Source organism: Neovison vison, chromosome 2 (genome assembly GCF_020171115.1).
Source record: "Neovison vison isolate M4711 chromosome 2, ASM_NN_V1, whole genome shotgun sequence".
NCBI classification, from domain to species: Eukaryota; Metazoa; Chordata; class Mammalia; order Carnivora; family Mustelidae; genus Neogale; species Neogale vison.
The window spans coordinates 74,611,512-74,631,156 of NC_058092.1; the positions used below are offsets into that span (position 1 = coordinate 74,611,512).

Genomic DNA, 19,645 nt, shown 5'->3' on the forward strand with positions numbered 1-19,645 from the left:
ATGTGACAGACATAGGCACCTAACCCAACCAGATGATGTGAAGGATGTATTGTACAAAATGATGCTTGAACAGTGTCTAAAAGAATGAGTAGAATAATTGAAGAAAAGGAGAAAGGACATTCAAGACAAAGTTTATAGCATGAGCAAAGGCCAGATGCAAGGAACGGTATGATAGGGATCTATATTCAATTCCATCTGCTGATGTTATAGAAAATTAAGTTGGAAGATAAATAAGAAATTTTGTACTCAGTTAAATCAATCAGAGAGGGAAGATCTGGTGTCTAATATTAAGGTTTATGAAGTTACATTACATGAAAACAATGGGAAAAATCATTGAAGGATACTAAGGGGGAAAGAGATGATCAAACATGAATTTTAGACAAATCCCTCCACCTGCTACATGTGGGAAATGAGTTAGTGAAAAAAAGGAAGACTAAGAGCCATTTACGAGAGTATTTTCGTAGTCCTGGAGAAAGGTAAGGAAATCCTAAATAAGAGAGTAGGGAACATCAGATTAGGGAACAAATCCCTGGATTCTGAAAGTTTCTAACCTGGATGACTAGCTTGGAGAGATCCCTGAAGCTGAGGATACTATTGGAAAAGGAGATTTTGGTAATCAGTTCAGTTTTGCATTTATTGATGTTGAAACAATAATGGAATATCCAGATGGATATATCAGTGGGAAAAAATGGATATCTAAGTTTAAAACCTGGAACAGAGTTCTAGACGGAAGATACAGATTTACAGATTACACAATCATCAGCCTAAAAGTGGCAGCTGAAAACCATGCAAGCAGGTGAGATCACTCAGGAAATTCTGAAAGTGTCATAGCCTGGGGGAAAACCAAAATTAAGAAAGGAATTAACAAATTATCTCTAAAAGGAACAGAGAGGATTGTGGAAAACCAGAGAGTGTGGTGACACAGAGTGATATGCTCTGGAACATTTCCACTGGAATTGACCATAAGGAAGATTGCAGTAGGATTTAGGAAGGGTTTAGAAAGTAAGAATGCAAAATAGTCTGCTTATTTCCTAAAAGTTCAATAACAAGAGAGGTATGCAACAGGAGAAAATGTAAGCAAGTTTATGAGCTGCAAAGAAGACATTCCCCTTCCCCTCAAAAGTAGAATGTACTTAAGGCGAAGGTGACGAGAAATGGATTAAGGTCTCTGAGGGAAAGTGAGGAATCAAGAGTCAAGGATAAACGGGAAAGACTGGCTTAGAACAGAATAAACACCCATCCTATACAAGTGGAGAAAGGGAGATAAATCAGTTGTGGATAGAGAAAAACCTGCTGAGAAGGCGTAAGATACAACCTCATTGCTTTTAAGACTAAAAAAGGCATGGTCCATTCTGGGAGGTTTCGAGTTTAGAGAGTAGCCATTGTAAAGGGAGGGGGAAATAAAAGGTAGACAAAGTCTTTAGAGGTGAACAAGACAAAAGCATAAGTTTAGAATTTTTGCATAGATATCACACATGGGCTCATGATGTCACCAAACTTGGGATGGAAATGAGGACTACAAAGATTGTTTCAAAGTCTCCAGGGACCCAAAGCTAGGGAGAAATGAGTTGGTAAAAGGACCACAATGGTCTAACATCAAGAATCCCAAAAGACTAGTGAGTTTTAATGGGGAGTAAAGGAATGATGGTTTGGAAGTCACATAAAGAATGAGAAAAATGCTGAGGCCACTCCCAGTTTAAACCAGAAGCATCCAGCCTGGATGAAAAAGCATGGTCACACTAGTAAAGAAGAAATGGATCTTTAAGGAACACCCAAGTTTCAGCTAACAAAAAGAGATGGGGGGAAAAATCTTGCATCTAGGTAGAGGACTTAGCAAAGAAGGTTAATGGGGAAAATGTTTTGGATATGTTTCTACAAGTGGTTCCTTGAGTCCTTCCATAACTGACCACTTCCTTTCTTTCTGCTCTGGAAGTCTCAGTAACTAATCCAGGTCACTTCCTTCTCACTGTCCCGAACTCAAAGGCCTTCACTAATCTATCTACCTGTCATTCTTTCAGAGTCCAGTTTGAATCCTACTGCTTTTATGAAACATTCTCTGATTAGAACAGATTTTCTGGACTTTTCAACACTGTGAACCACTACGCACTTTTTGGATATGTCAATGTGGGGGTAAGTCCTTATATGCTGCTTAGGAATCACTGTGTTGGCTTTGTTCCTCTAAGTAGCTTGCAGGTTTTTTGAGTGCATGGTCTGTATGGTGGCTATTTATTGTGTTCTCTGCACTTGAGTATTCCATTTCTATTTGTTTTGAGGAACTGCTTCTTGCTAATTTTAATAATATAGTATGGTCTATTGGGGATCCAAATTGCTACTCTATATGCAAAATATTCCATCCTATCTTCCAATCACAGAAATAGCCATGTGACCAAGGTTGGATCACTTATAATACTACATCCTGGTAGTCATAGTGATTTGTCTATAGAATAACTAATAGGAATTCTTCTCAAGGATTTTCCCAAAGGAAAGGAAAGGAAAAAATTCTCTTGTCTGTTTGCTATGTAAACCATTAGAGTCAGCCCTCCTAGCTAATGGCAGGTATATTAGATATATTCTGTGATGGTTAAGTTTACGTGCCAACTTGACTAGGCCACCACAAGGCACCCAGACACTTAGTCAAACATTATTCTAGGTGTTTCTGTAAGGGTGTTTTTTGATGTGATTAATATTTAAATTGATAGACTTGAGTAAAGCAGATTGCCTTCCCTAATGTGGATGGGTCTTGTCCAATCAGTTAAAGATCTGTATAAAGCAGAAAGGTTGACCTTTCTTCAAATAAAGAGAATTCTTCCTTTCTGGCTGCCTTCAAACTGGTACTCTGGCTTTTTTTCCTGCCTTCAGACTCCATCTGAATTCTTGGCTTTTCCTGGGTCTTGAACCTATAGTCCTTTGGATTAGAAATATATGAGCAGCAGTTCTCTTGGTTCTCAGGACTTTGGACTCTGACCAGAACGAACATCAGCTCTCCTGAATCTGCACTTTGCCAATTCACTCAGCAGACCTTGGGTTTTGCCAGCTTCCATAATCCTGTGAGCCAATTCCTTGTAATAAATCTGTACATATATATGTATATCCATACATATCTATACATATATCCACATATATTTGCATATCCATCCTATTGGTTCTGTTTCTCTAGAGAACTCCGACTAATACACATTCCCTGGTATGTATAAAAGGAGAAAACTGACATCCAAAAACAAGAGGCAGAAAAAAAGAGAGACATGATTTCAAAGCATCAAGACCCAGGTTTTTAATTTCATTTCTGGTGTTCCTGGTTCATGGCTAGAAAACTGTTTCCTTTCATTCTATGAGCCAACCCAGAATCTTCCAGTAAGTTTCCTTCGGTGCTTTAACTAGCTTGAGTCATGCTTCTCTGACTTGCAACCAGAAGAACCTTGACTAAAACAATCTACATTTTATAGTCTATATCCCTTTTAGCACTCAGGACTGTGCACATGGTTATTTCAATAAAAGCTTGTTGATTGATCAATTGATATTAGAATTACATCACTCTTTGCTTAGTTGGTAACTGCTAAGCTGCTGGTCTTCTCAATATTTCAAGCCCTATAATGAAGAAAATTTATCCATACTGCTCTTAAGAGATAATCCAACTCTGAGAGAACAGGGCTTCTGGCAATAAATAGCCTAGATTCACAAAGAATAAAACAGATTAGACTAACTAGAAACTTTTTGGCTGAAATCACAAAGATTATATTAGCTAAAGGGAATGTGGTAGATGATTATTTGATCTTGTAGTTTGATAGTGCACATAGCAAAGTGCTGGGTACAGCATCTCATGAAATCTTGATAGCTAAATTAATTTAAATTGGCTGAATATGTAGATCTTAAATATCTGAATACGGCAAACATGGGATGAATATAATATAGGAAGGTGTCAGGTTAGAATGTGCAGACTGGCTAATCAGATAATGGGGGAATCAGTTTAACTCTGTTTTATTGGACCATCATCACTAATAGCATCTGAAGGGGTAAACAGCATGTTAATGAAATCTTCAAAGCAATAGTGAGAACATTAATAAATTAAACAAAGAACTTAAAGAGATATGAGAGATATACTGACAGAATAAAAGTTAGAACATTAGAGAGGGAAATATTCCTCAGATCACTTAGATCCCACATGCTTAATTAGAAATAAAAAGGAAAGTGACTAAGTAAGATAAAGTTGTCTGATTTTAAAAAGAAGCTAGAGATCAGTGCTAAATACTTTGGAATGCAAGGTGACACGATAGCCCAGAAAGCAAGTGTGGGTAGTGTAGTGTGCATTCAGCCTCATGACGTTATTAATAGAGAAAATACATATCTAATCTTAGGGTTAGAAATGAGATTTAAAACACGGGATCAAAAGAAGAATCCATAAAGAAGAGATTGGTCAACTTAATGACTATGTATCAAGAAGCATTTATTGTTAAAAACAACAAACATAACAAGGGGATAATAATGATTACATCTAAAGGTTTTCAAATCCCAAAAGAATAAGATAAATAACCCAATAGGAAATGAAAAAATTCTATGACAAAGAATACTCAAAAGACAAAAAAAAAATGATCAATGGAATTTTTTATCCTTATTACTGAAAGAAAAGACGTGACATTTTTCACCCTGAGAATCAACAGATCTAGAAAGAGAAGACTTTCATTTGCTGCTAATAGAAATACTACTAAGCGCTGACACGACCCAGTGCTTAATATCACAGAGCAACTTTTAGGCATGAGAATTTGGAGGGTAGGATAGGAGGTGTATATTAAAATAGAGTAACATAGTCTGTAATAACAAAGAGATCCTAGACTTCTGGTGGTTGATGAAAAGGAAGTTTATTATTATTTTTTTTTTCATATAAGACTCTTGGACAGATGGTTGGGTTGGTAAAGCAGCTTTTATCTGGTCATCCAAGAAACTACTCTTCCCTGTCATCTTTTTTGCTCCACCATCCCCATGTGTCCAGTCATCATCTTCATCCAGTGGAAAGGAAACTGCATGAAGAATGAGTGAAGGGTCTTTGCAGGAATTCCTGAAAATAGCATGCAGCATTTCTGTTCACATTCCAGTGGAGATATTGCAGTCATCTGACATAGCTGCGTGTAAGGGAGCTTAAGGAAATATGGTCTAACTCTGTGTTCCAAGAAGGAGAGCAGAACTGGGCAGCTGGCTGGTAGTCTCTGCCACAAGAACTGAAGAGTCAAGGTAATGAGCTGAAATGGAATCCATTCGTGTAGCTCAAGGAGTGATCAGCTCCAGAAATAAATGAACAAAGTCACATTTACTAACTCATTGGGAAATCTCTCGTAACACCCCCATTTGGTCCTCATAACGCCTCCGTGAGATAAGCATTAAGGTTTCTGTAAGGAAAATACAGGTGTGAAAGTCTTTAAAAATATCTCCAAGTCAGACAGCCAGTGAGTGAATGGCAGAGTTGAACTCCTGTCTGTCTGGTCACTCACTTTCAAGTCAACATGTAGTAAGAACTTACCATTTCCTGGGCTCCGAACTAGTCAAATTAGTGTGTATTATCCCTCAAGCAATTCAACCACCCATGAGGAAGACACTTCTCTTCCCCACTATGTGTCAACTTGGCACAAGTCACACAGCGAGTGGGCAGCAGATCCAGACTGCAGAAAGTGTAGACTCCTCACTAGTAACACCATGGGCATCCACTCTCACATACACCCACTTCCGCAGTGAGACTTCACGGAGGCCAACTGTGTACACAGCACTGGGAGACTCTTCGAGAGACAGCCCAATGTACAAAAACCTACTCTCTGCTCCCATCAACCTTCCAAATTAGTTGGGGGAGACAAATCATATACACTCACCTGCACACACTAACTACACACCAATAAAAAGTAGCATATAAGGTGAAGTGGTGGAAAGGGTACCCACAGTTTGTACTTCACAGAAGGGCAAATTTGAAAGTGTGCTGGAGATAGGAGTGAAAGCTTCTTGGATTGAAAAGGAGATGGAATAGGCGGATTGAAAGAGACAGGGAGGCCCAGGAGGAAGACAGAGATTTCCACCATAGGAGAACAGAGGAGCCTAGGCAGGGAGGCTAGTAACAGAATTGCTTTCAAGTTCCCTGGTATGTGGAAAAAGCCAGAAATGTTGGTTAAACAGGCAAATCAACAAAACACTTTACAAATATGGGTTAACAATGTCTTGGCTCTGTTATTTTTCCCTTCCAGGGTGAATGATCTGAATCCTAACTCAGTCTTCTCTGAAGGGCTCCAATTCTTGGTTTGAAATACCTTCCCCTCCCCCTTTTTTATGAATGTGCAAATGTTATAATGCAAAGGTGAACTGAAAGCTCTTTGTCTTCAGAGACTAAAATATATTGCCCTAATATTAGTTGGTGATATTGCTCTTGCAACAGCTCAACAGCTGTTTTCCTATTAATATATGTGCAGTTTACTTTGTTTAGCCAGGCTTAGACCAAGAGATCCAACTGGAAGGGAGAGTAGAGACCTCAGGGAGAAGGGAAGAAGAGAGTTCCCCAGCTCCAAAAGTCTTATTTTAATGTGTGGTCAAACTGTCTCCTGTCCCAGAAATGGCATGAATACATTTTAAAGAAAACTTTGTCAGTCTTTCAGGGGTAGTATATAGGGATACTTTTTCTTTACAAAAGTGATTCTAAAAACTACTCTTGACTGAAAATAGCATGGCTCTAGGAGGAAATGTCTCATAAAGTACTGGCATTTTTAAATCATTAGACAGCTTAGTTTAAATCAGATGTTTATTAGAGCCTCACTAAGCATAGGAACTATCTTAAGTACTTACTGTCCAACTCAGCTTTGGTTTCAATGATCCCTGTCAAGAATTGGAAGAGACCCCTTCCCCCTGGTAGGATAGAACTGCCCTCTTCTATTCTAACCCCAGACATTCACTCATCTAATAAATATTTATTTCTCTCTAACCATGGGGTAGGCACTTTTCTAGGTATCAGTACTATCATAGTAAACCAAAAAGAGCAACGTAATAAGCAATCTAAAATGTGTTACATTCTGAGAAACAGAATAACCCAAGAACAGGAGGTAAAAGCATGGAGGGAGTGCTACTTAGAATGGACTGGAGAGGAGAATCCTCCAGGATAATGTGAAATTTGAGCAGAAGTAACTTGAATGAAGTTAACAGGCAAGTCCTCTGCCTATCTGGGGTAATGCCATTTTAGGCAGAGCTATGAATAAGTTCAAAGGGCCTGAGAAAGGAAGATGCTTGGAGTGTTTGAAGAACAAGAAGGGAGGCAATGTGGCTAGCAAACAGTATCCAAACAGAAAGACAAAATTGAGTCAGCTAGCAAATGGAGAACCAAATATGTCAATTTTACTCCAGATAATGTTGAACATCTTAGAGTGCTTTGAACAGAGAAGTGATATTATATAACTTGTTTTCCAAATTTTATTTATCTTTTTATTATGTTAGGTTACTGTATGGCAACCAAATAACTTATTTTTCAAAGGTAGTTCTAGTTGCTACTTCGAGAATAGACGGTAAAGGTACAAGGGTTGTAGGAGGTAAACTACTTAGGAGGCTCTGCAGTAAGGGAGAGAAAGGGAAAGAAAAGATGATGGCCCGGACCTGAAGGAGGGCGATTAAAGTGGATAGAAGTGGTGAAAAATTTCATGTTGTAGATATATTTGAACACAGCACTGATAGAGAATGTTTTGGTAGATTGGATTTAGAGTATTAGGGAAAAAATACAAATCAAGGATGAACTCAAGTTTTAGGACCTGAGTAATTAAGAAGCATAGTTGAAATTTGGTGAGCTGAAGAAGGCAGGAAGCTGGAACTCTTTTCTTGTGTTAGGATTGAGAGGTTGACTAGATATACAACTGGAAATGCAGAACCGATGAAATACAGGAAATAAGAGTTCCAGGGATAAGTCAAGTTTGGGATGACAGTTTATTTTGGAATACCTGCCTGTAGAAGCTCACCTAGGGAGTGTCTGCAGAAAAAAGAAAGGGAGAATTCCAAATAAGGCATGCCATCACTTAGAGGCTGGGAATATAAAATAATAATAATAATAATAATAATAATGGCAAAAGAGATTGAGAAATGGCATTCAGTGAGATAGGAGGAAAACCAAGAGAGAAAAGTGTCCTGGAGACAAGTGGATATATTATTTCTGGGAGAAGGAAGATTCAGAAGCAAGCAAACACTAGTGGTGACTCCAAGAGCAGATATGAAGAGGAAACGTCCCAGATTTGACTGCCCATAATGCAGTTACTTGCTCTGGAGTCTGACTGCCTAACAGGGCTATAACCAAAAACCACTTAATGTTGGAGGCTCATCCTAGCTTCACCCTTGCTCTTACTAAGTGTGGCAATCATCTTGCTGCCATCTCAAGGTTGACACCTTCTAGCTTCTAATTATTTCCCACTCAAGAAGAATACCAAGCACCTATTTAAAAAGAAGGGTGATTATACAAATCCACTTGATCGAGGTTTCCTCCCTACATCATCAGTGCTATTACAGAGTGATAGCTGGTGTCTCCATTATCTAATCATTTTTGTAGGGTCCACATGTACCACTGAGCAAAGACATCTTTACATACACTCTGTATCCACCCTGACCCATCAAATCTGAGTGTTAAATACTTTTGTTTCTATCTTAACACCTGAGAAAACTGAGACACATGGGGGAAATTGCTTGCTTGTAAATGATAGAGCTAGGACCTCAGGCTGTCTAAATTCAGAGTCCATGCTCTTAACTACCACCTCTGCTCCTGATTTAGTGCCCACCAGGTGCCCAGTTTACTCTCAGGAAAAAAAATATTTCAAATACAGAAAAATAAGTACCAGGATCTTACCAAAATTCTGAGGAAACGTATTTGCAAATCTTCCACAAACCTTTATCCCATCCATCTCTCAGAACAATATTCTGTCTAATTCTAAAATTTGTAAATGCTCTCTTTAGATGTCAACGTACTTTACATGGCATCACCCCCACTCCAAGAATTTCCTTAAGGTATGAGGTTTTGTTGCTTTTTTTTTGTTTTGTTTTGTTTTTTGGTGGAGGTTGGGTATATGAGAGGGTTTATCTCTGCTTTTTATTACATAAGTAACATACATTACTTTATTTATGCTACTTTCCTGCAGTCAAGCCTTCAATTGCTTATGGACTTGTTTTATGCTGAAGTATATTTATTCTGAAAATATATGAAAGGGATAAGTTGATAATTTTCTCATGTTGAATCCCTAAGATGTTAAAGTCAGTCATTTCTATACTGATTAAATTATTCTATTTATAGAATATTTATGCATATTGTGTTCTACTTGGATTTTATCAATCATGTTTCCTTTTTTAAAATCACATTTATAAGGCAAAAGCTCTTTATTAGAGTTTTCTACTCATAGGTTTTCTTATAGAGTTTTCATCTCATAGGTTTGAAATTCAAAAGGTTTACCATTTTTGATCGTAGAAAGTAAAAAAGTGAGATTTGTGCTTCTTCTCAACCAATGTGTCTGGGCTAAACTCAATTTACTTCCTTTTAAGATCTCCATTTTACTTCTCGGCTTAATGAAAACCAAAACAGTATTTTAGTAGCCCTAGAAATTGTATCCTACCATTATTTTTGACTAATGCGTGGTTTTTGTTTTAGCTGTTGAATTTTTATCTCATCATAAAACTTTCAATAATATTCCAATGGTTTCTTCAGAGGCCATCCCTCAAAAACTAACAGGAACATGTTAATAACTCAATAGGGGTTTGAGCTCCACTGAGCTTCTCTTCATTTCCAACAGCTCAACAAACATAAATCCAGAGCTGCCTTCTTAACATTTCCTTTTCAACAACAGCATATACTTTAAGAAGGTAAAGTTTTATTTTAAATTTCACAATAACATGACAGCAGATTTCCAGTGCTCTCTATGCCTGCTTTCAACATCACATGCTAAGACACATGGACAGACACAAAATGACACAAACCAGAAAAAGCTCTGTAAACTAAAAATGGAAATTCTCTGAGCTAAAGGCAAAAGTTCAGAACAGAGGCAAGTTCTATTAAGTAATCTAGGGAGCTCTCTTTGGCCTTATTTCTCAACCCTCCTTCTTTTTAAATCTGTCATTTTCATTTTTCCCCATCAGAAATGATACTCTGATTCTCCAGCCATATTCACCTCCTTTCAGTTTCTTATTCCTCCTTGCCTTTCAGATCAGCTCCCTCACTAAATCTCCAGACTGTAGTGCCTTCTCATATGCCCAGAGAACATGCAGTCTTGTCAGGAGATTTCCTAGCACACTATAATTCTCCTACCATAATATTTATTGCACTTTAGCATCGTGGCTTCTTTGAATCTCTCCAACATTAGATTTTGGGCAATAAGGGCAAGGATTCATCATTCTATCAAAAACATGCCTAGCAGATGTTATGTACTTCATGAGTTGAAAAAAATGAAGTAATACATTAGAGAAGGTAGATAGATAAGATATTCTCATGGTGGTATTGTGCGGTTTTTAGGAGTTAGGCTTCCTTGGGCCAAGAGTGTCACATTCAAATCTCAGATTGGGAACCACCAGCTTAATTTGTTGACCTTGGTTAAACTGCCTGGTCTATTTGAATTTCAGGTCCTTCTCTATTGAAAATGGAGATAAAAATAGATACTTCCTCAGAGTTATAGCAAATATACAATGAAATAGGTAATATAGCACTAGGTACATAAAAGTATTCAAATACATATATATATATATATATATATATATATATTTCTTGTTGTTACTAAACAATATTATTACTAAATGATAAAATGTGCTTACAGATCTGGCTACAAATTGTATTTGTAGTAGTGATTATGAATTTCAGTGGCAAATCCAAAAACAATAAATGAAAAAAGTTTACAGAGTAAAAATAGTGATTGGAAAATGATGTGTTGAATCTACAACCACAGATAATTAATGAAGACTAGGATATAGCATGACACTGGCCAACCTGTTTAATTCTCTAGTAGGCATCAAGGACAATGAGTGTTACCCCTTTGTGATTATCTCTGAAAATTAAAGAAATATAAATTGAATTTTATATGTCATAAACTAAAAAGAAACCTTAATAGAATTAAAAATGAAATTTCTGTCTTCTAGATAAGTATAAAAAATAAGTATAGAATCTTAAAAAAATCAAAGTATAGTCTATACACTAAAACAGAAAACTAAGGAAACTTAGCAGAGTAAGAAAGATAAAACCAGATAAAAAAAGCAAAATTCTTAAGACACAACAAAAGCAAGACCAAATCTATCAGTTATGAAAATATACAAAATAAATACATTATGCATCTTCTTAAAAAAAACAAGGCCTCTCAGATTGATATCATTTTTAAAAAAAATTGACATAATCCTCCAAGGACAAAATAACTTTATAAGTATAAAATGAAAGATTCATTAAGGATAACCAGAAATTTGGTTCTTTATAATTTCAGGTTTTCTATAGTAAGTAGATGTTACCTCTTTAATTAGGGGGAAAATGATTAGTTAATATAATAATAAGACCTCAGAAGAGTGCCTGGCACAGACTAAGCTCTACTTAAGGGTTTGCTCAGAGCATAAATAGTTACTAGGGCTATGCCAATGCTATAGAAGTGATATATCAAAACCAAAACACAGCGTTAGTATCAGAATCACACAGAATCCTTAGCTTTAATGTGTAGTTGGTCACATTTATGGAAGGTCCCAAGGTGACACGTCTTGTGGGTTTTAGTTCTTTGTGGTACAGATTATTCATCATCATCATACCCCTTATTTGTAGACTAATGAGTGCCATATACTGATACTTTCATTATTTGCAGAAAAACAGTAATAATGATATTAAAATTGGCCTGTAGTGTACAAAGTGGTTTCCTCTCTATTTTCTGAGATAATAGAATTAGCAAAATTTCATTTAAAAGTCTTTGCTCTCCCTTACGGTGTAAACTCGGCTATTATATTCACTTATTTCATTCGTCAGTTACTTAGCAGGCATTGTACATTTATAAAGGTGAGTTAAAACCCATGGTCACTGACCTTGTAAAGTTTATTGTCTACTAGGAAACAATTATTATCCAACCTGGGTTTAAAAAAAAAAAAAAAAAGGAGTTCCATAAGAGCATGTAAGCATATAACCAAGAAGTCTACCTCCTGTTGACAAGGGCAGGTAGGCCAGGGTTTTCAGAGAAGAACCATTACAGCGAAGGGTTTTTCTAACATGTATTCTCTGCCATGTCCATGATTCTTGAATCAAAGGATCCATCTTTCTAACATGCAGAATGCTGATTCACTAGAATAAGGACATTTAGATTCAATGATCCTTTGTTCCAATCTCCCAAATTAGCTCTCTAATGTATCAATTTATACTTTGTTTTATTAAACCCTATATGTCTTCTGAAAAATATATGTTTTGCCTTCATTAGTCAGAAAGAAAGACATGTAACTGCTGGGCAGGAAAAAAGAAGAAATACTACCATATCCAGAGGGATACTGTTACATATCCAGAGGGAAACACTTTTACATATCCAGAGGGCTGTTACATATCTAGAGGGAAACACTTTTAGACAGGTTTATATTTGGGAAAGCAGCATATTGTTCCTTGCCCAATATACTGTGATCCAGTCGTAAGTGGCTGGTTTGGCATTAGGTCTGTTGCCTTATCACGTTCCCAGACACTGGGCCATTTCTGAAGGTTATTAACCTGGGCATGAAGGAGAAAAGCCAAATAGCACAATGGCATATGTCTCTCCCTGCCCGATTCTTTTCAATACCCCTAACAGGTTTATAAAACATTTTTTAAGTTAATCAAACAATAGCATGCATACCTCTTATAAAAATGAAGACACTGCATATAAGATTAAAATCACTTGGGACAACCAGTCCTATATCCCTGCTGCAGATACCATCAATAGAGATAATCACCATCATCAATTTAATATGCTTTCTCCAGGTTTTTTTTTTTTTCCTCTGAATTTACAGATATACATGAGGGTACCAATTTTTCTGGTTTTGTTTTTGTTTTTGTTTTTTTTAACACAAAAGTATTTTTCTATAGATATTTTTTGTAACTTGTTTTTCAATGAAGACTGTATCTTACAGATTTTACATGAGAATACCAGTAGAACTACCTCATCTACTTTTGTTGTTGTACATTATACCAAAGTGAGGATATAGCAGAATTTACTAATTCCTCTACTGGTGGGCATTAAGGTTGTTCCTATTTTTTTCCCTATTACAAAGAATGCTGCAATGAATGTTCTTGTGATTGTGCTAGTAGGTTTCTGCTAGCTCTCAAAAATCCAAGTAAGCTTGTGAAAACTTCTGAAGTTTTGTCTGTCACTTTGTAATCGTACATGTTATCATGAATTACATCAAAATGTCAAAAATCAGAATAACACAGACATTGACCAATCAGAAAGAATGCACAAAGGATCCAGGGAGATGCCAACAAGAAGCACTAAGTATGCTGTATTTGTTCCTTCTGCCCAAATAACTACACTAGAATTTGGGTTTTCAGTGTTGCCGTTCAAGAAACATTTTTACCCTCTTACATATTTTCTTGTGATCATATGTGGCTATCCATGCTAGCAGTGGTGCTCACACATGGCCAAAAAGAATAAGCCAAAGACTGTGTGTGCATGTGCTTGTGTGTGTGTACATGTGTATGCTTGTGTACATGTACTTGCTATAGTTCATTATAGCTGATATGAAAATAAATACTAATTATTCATTTAAAAAGATGTTACATATCCATTGAGTATCTAAGTAAATACAGTAAAGAACATAACTTTAAAGGATGGTTTTTTAAAGGATGTAATACCCAAAAATGGGTTGGTATCTTTCTCAGTAAATATTAACTATTTTTTACTCATTCCTGTCCTAATGTTACATAAAAAGTTTGATCAGGTATTTCTTTCTTAGTAATTCACATTTTTAGTTTTGACCTTTTCTAGAATTTTATATGCTTCTAGTGCTTCAGGTCAGTTCCCCACAAAAGCTCCTTTAGTTTTTTAAATTGTAACTATACATTCTTAAGGAACTAATCTTGTGACTGCTCAGCTTTCATATTTGCTTAAAAAATGTCAAAAGTTTCAGTAGTCTTCTTCTAAAGGTGCTTCTTTCATCCTTTCCATGACATAGAATCAAAAAAGAAGGGAAAGAAACACATGGGGTATTCCCTTTGCTGAGATTTCAAAAACTCCTTGTGATTACTTCAAAAGAATCCGAAAGATGTTCTTTTCTGTTTAATTATTAAAGAAGAATGAAGCATATCTATTCCATAGTTTTTCTTTTAGAATAACAGAAAATGGGAATAGCATGGCATGTTGCAGTCTGTAAAGCATATTCTCATCCCCAAATGGAAGCACCTAGCAAAGTAATACAATACATCTCAGAGTATCATTTCCTTCCCAGTGATGATGCCGACCATTACACATGATCGCTTGCCAACACTTACATGCTATTAGAGAAAAAAAAAATTAAAGTAAGCTATATGAGGATTTTGAAAACTGGTTAACTGATGGCAGCCAAGAGAGAGGACTATGGGTCAATCCTATTTTCCATTTCCCTTTCCCCAATCACTCAGAAATATAATTGTTTTGTCCCTTTGTGATCCAAAAGCAAATCAAAGCCATATTTCATTCAAAGTGCTCATGGCAGAGGGATCTTGGGAAGCAATTTCCAACCCTATGATTTTAGAATCTATTAAACCTCTTGTTCTTATAATTATCTTCACATTTTCTCCATTACTTTACATAGATACCAGAATAAAGAAGCTGCAATTTTGATTACAGGATTGTTTTAATCTCATTACTTCTACATATCCACTTTTTCTCTATAATTTCTAATTTGAAACATATTAAAATAATAAAAAAATTTCAATGATTCTAACACTAATTATTTGACAGGTCTAAGATCCTACTCTCAAAACATCTTACTTATTTCAATGAAGCACATACAATTTTAAGCAATAAGGAAAAAAACCTTAATTTTAATTTATTCCATAAATGAAGAACATTACATTTAATTTGATAACATATCTGTCTATTCAAAGTGAATTTGAAGGGGAGAAACAGTATACTGTTGAAAACTTAAATTCAAGATTGTCTTCTTTATGCTGTATGGATCAACCTGATGTTTTCACTCAAAACACCTTTATTATACAAATTGAGAGAGATATGTTCACTGCTCACATACAGCTCCAATCGAGGCACTGTATTAAATTCTTGGACACAATGATAAAGAGGACTCTGGCTTAGGAAGCTCACAATTTGATAAAATATAGCATGTATAGCACTCACAGATGTAGGAATTACATGCTGATGGAACATTATTGGTAGCAGTGATTCCTTCCCTTCAAAGAAATCACTGGGAAGGGCTTCACAGGGGTGATGGTTTATTAGAATGAGAAGAAATCAGATTGTGCAGATATTGAAATATATTTTAAGTGAACTCAATATCCAGGTGTTAAAAACCACACTGAGGATTGTTTTTCCTGGAGAGGTATATCTACTATTCCCTCTACTTAAGTAAATGGCAAGCTGAATTTACAGGAGGTTGCCGCAATAGGGAAATGTAAGTCAAGACAGTTTCTACTTTTCTCCTCAATCTTCTCATCAACACCTGCTCCCTTTTCAGCAAGAAAAGCTCTCCTTTTAGATATATAAATGTTTACATGATTGTGATACAAAAAGAAATTGCTTTCGCAATTTATGTTTTATAAATTTAGACTTTTGTGTATATACATATATTTTAAATATCAAGCCCACCTGTATAATAGATTTTCAGATATACATAGAAAAAAAAGTTTAGGTCTCTAAAATAAGAATAGAAGAATCTCTGACAAACACTTTTGTATTATTAACCCAACTTCAGTAAGAGAATTTGCACAGAGTGAAAACAGCAAGGTGAAGTATAAGTAAAGTGCACATCACCCTTCACGCTTACTAAGAGAGAGACTTGCTAAGATGGCAGCATTTCACAGTGGGGAGTTATTTTGTAAAATTTCAGTCTTAGATCAAGCTATTTTTTATTTTTTCATGAATTCTTCAGCATAGCACATTATGTTAAAAACAAATTCCTAGACCTAAGCTAGCCTTTAGAATACATTTTTAAACTTTGAAAACTTCCAGTGCTCAATCATTATCACTTGCCATGAAAATCTTGTTTTTAGCATTAGACAAAAAGAGTAACACAGTTCCTTTGGATCTACCACATACAAATTCTCTTTGGAGCAATGAGGTGCAAGGATAAAGAAGGAGGCAAGATTCCTTTATCCTTTGACTGCAAGATCTTCACATCAAAATATAGGGTGCTCAATGGACCATGTATAATCAAAATTTGAGAAAATTGTTTACATAGATTGACATACCAGTGCTTCCCTACTTAATGTTGGACTGACCCTTCCAAATTGAATATTTTCACTATTGCACAGAAACACACACACACACAAACACATACACCTTTATAGCCATGCTCCTGATTTGTCCTGACAAATGAGAGGGACAACAAAGAAATGGTGATAAGGAATTTTCTATACTGAGGAGAAGGAAATAAGTTTAAGAACTGGCTGCAGAAACTCACAGAGGGGAGAACTCTATTTGGTAAAATAGTCCCATGCCTTTGGTTTTGTATAGTGAGTTAATTCATTTTACGTATCAATTTGATTGGACCACAGTGCCCAGATATTTGGTCAGACATTATTCTGACTGTCCTATAAAGGTGGACCTCATCCAGTAAGCTGAAAGCTAAGTAAAACAAAAATCTGACCTCCCCCAAACAAGAGGGAATTTTCCAGCAGACTGCTTCAGATTTCATTTCAAATATTGGCTTTTCCTTATTCTCCTGCAGACTGCCTTTGGACTTGAACTGTAATTCCTTCCCAAGTCTCCAAATGCTGGCCTTCCCATTAGCTTTTGGAATCACCAAATCTCCACAATCACATGACCCAATTCCTTAAAAACAATCTCTTTCTATTGGTATACACATCCCATTGATCCTGTGTCTCTGAAGAATCTTGACTTAGGATAGTTCTTAGAATTTGTCCTGTTTGGATTAAGAATAAGTCAAGTAGATAGATAAACTACTCAGCTTTTGGAAGAAAGGATAAGAAACTTTGGGGGAAGGGTGTGAAAGCAGAAAGAAGGTTATCTTCAATGTAGTGAAGGTATGAAACTGGATGAGAAAACAAATGGAAATTTTCCAGAGTTGCTAATGACCAAGGCTTTTAAGAAGAAAGTCATCTAATTTTCTTTCATAGCTTGGCTGTACCACATTGTGGTTTATCCACCTTCCAATCACTCCATTATCCCATTTCTCATCCATTAATTCCAAATCCTCTATAAAATCTACCATATACTTAGCCTTCAGTAAGTGGTATTTTTCAAAGTAAAGAGATTACATCAGTGTCCAGCAGTGTGATAGATATGGCATGAAAACTAAACAGTGTATACAGGTGATTACGTTGAAAATTAAGAAGCAGCAGCAATATCTAGGGAAATGATAAGCCAAAGATTCTTCAGAGGTGTTGAAAGAGGGAGAAACTAAGTGTCCCATTACCAGTGGGACAAGGATAGGGTGCCTTGCAAACTAGGAACTTGCAGACATCCAAAAGTTTGACTAATGCATTCTATTTCTATTATACCATATGGTTCACTAAAGCCACACTTAGAAGGTAACAGAAAGGAAGAAAGAGAAAGAGGACGAGGTGGAAGTTTAAGTAAAGAAAAAAGGAAAATAATGTAAAAAAGAGCTATGTTTCAATCCCTATCATTGACTTATCCCTATCATTGTCTCTGATATTTTGGTAATTTCTCTAAAATCAAAGGCTCAATATATTGTGAAAAATTTCAATTTAAAATAGAACTGGACAATATAAAATGGAAAATTTCACACAAAATTCACAAACTTTTTCCTCAGGAAAACAAAACCTAAGGATTGAGACTGATTTTCCATAAATGCATAATTTACACAAAACTCAGCACCAGCCAAGGTCTGCTCTAACTCTACTGCTTCACCTCCTCTAGATCCAACTCATTCCTTTTCTAACTCCTTGATTTATCTGAACTGTCCTTTTCTAATGCTGAGTCTGTTACCAACTGAGTCTGTTAAAACTCTCCCTTTAAAATTAAGTCTTCTGAAAAAAATAAAATAAAATAAAATAAAATTAAGTCTTCTGGGGGTACCTGGATAACACAGTTGTTCAGAATCTGACTCTTGATTTCAGCTCCAGTCCTGATCTCAGGGTGCTGATCTCAAGGTCATGAGATTGAGCCCCAAGCTAGGCTCCACACTCAGCTGAAAGTCTGCTTAAGACTCTCTCTCCCTCCCCTCTGCCCCCTTCCCACACATGCCCGTTCTCTCTCTAATAAATAAATCTTTTTAAAAACATTAAAAAATAAAATGAAATAAAATCAGGCCTTCTGAAGATCCTGATAAATCATTAATTTCCTATATCCCATTGGTCAAAGCTGAACTTAGTGCTATAGTGAAAGATTTTCCCAAAGTAAATCTTCATAGATTTGCTAAAGAATTCAATATTTTAATTCAAACTTATCAACCTGGCTTCTCTGATCTTTATCAATTAATTTGCTTGCTTGCTGGAGAAGGTCAAGCACAGCATTGGATGAAAACTGCTAATTGGGAAAGCCTTGAGAAAAATCTTTAGAATTCCAAGTAACTCAACCACCAGCTCTTTTTTATGACCAGCTTGTGCTATAGCCAAAAGGCTGCATCTTGCCATCCCAAGGGCTTTCCCTAAATCAGTAGACTGGAACAAAATTCAGGCATGCACCCAAAAGTCTGCCAAATCTGTTCATGATTACTATAGCAGACTCCATGCTGTTTTTAGGGAAAATTCTGGGCTCTCTATAAATGTTGAATTCACCAGGGTGGGCTCTAATTCAGTGTTTATAAATGGTTTAAACAGAGATTGGTCTCTGTTAGTCAAGAGAATCTGCATTGAATGGAGAAGACTGTCCACTCCTGGTCCTGTCAATGTAACTATTCAGTTAGCCTGCAATCTATAAGATGAATCCACAATAAAGGCAACTAAAACTTTGAATCTTCAATTTTAACATATAGAATCTTTTAAGCAAACTCTTCCCATTGGTCTCTGTCATAATTGTATAAAACCTGGCCTTTGGAGAAAGGGTCGCTACAAATGAAAAGGTCTAGACCATTATAGCTTTCCAAGAGCCAAGGGTCAGACTCATCCCAATTGCAGGGCTCTGAGGAAACACAAGGTCTGTTTCCAATTCTACCATTAAAAAGGCTGAGGGAAACTACTCTCCAGATTAGGGACCAATCCTTTAAAATATTGACACAGGAACCACTCTATCACTCGTCAATTCCACTATAATTAAATAGTCCCTTCCTCAAAGTAATGTATTTATTCAAATATTGAGGGTCACAAATAAACCACAGTGTGGTCATATTTCTAAACCTATACACTTTTGCTTGGGACCTTTGCAAAAAAATAAACAAAACATACAAGCAAAAAAAATATCCATTTCTCTTTAGTGAATCAGCTCCTATTCACTTACTAGGATAAGAGTTCCTAAAAAAATAAGCTACCATTTTTTTTTTCTCAAAAGAGAATAACTTTTGAGTTTTAATACCCTGAACTTAAATCCCTTGGAATCTAACCACCAGGAAAATCCAA

At 36.1% G+C, this 19,645-nt stretch overlaps 1 long non-coding RNA gene across 1 annotated transcript in view; it reads left to right on the plus strand.

Moving 5' to 3' along the window:
* LOC122900163 overlaps nucleotides 1-19,645 on the plus strand; it is a 69,441-nt gene that overhangs the window by 11,989 nt on the left and 37,807 nt on the right. The window contains exons 2-3 of the long non-coding RNA XR_006383190.1: nucleotides 2,019-2,130; nucleotides 8,947-8,997. This is a non-coding gene — a long non-coding RNA (uncharacterized LOC122900163). The remainder of the gene's footprint in view (nucleotides 1-2,018; nucleotides 2,131-8,946; nucleotides 8,998-19,645) is intronic.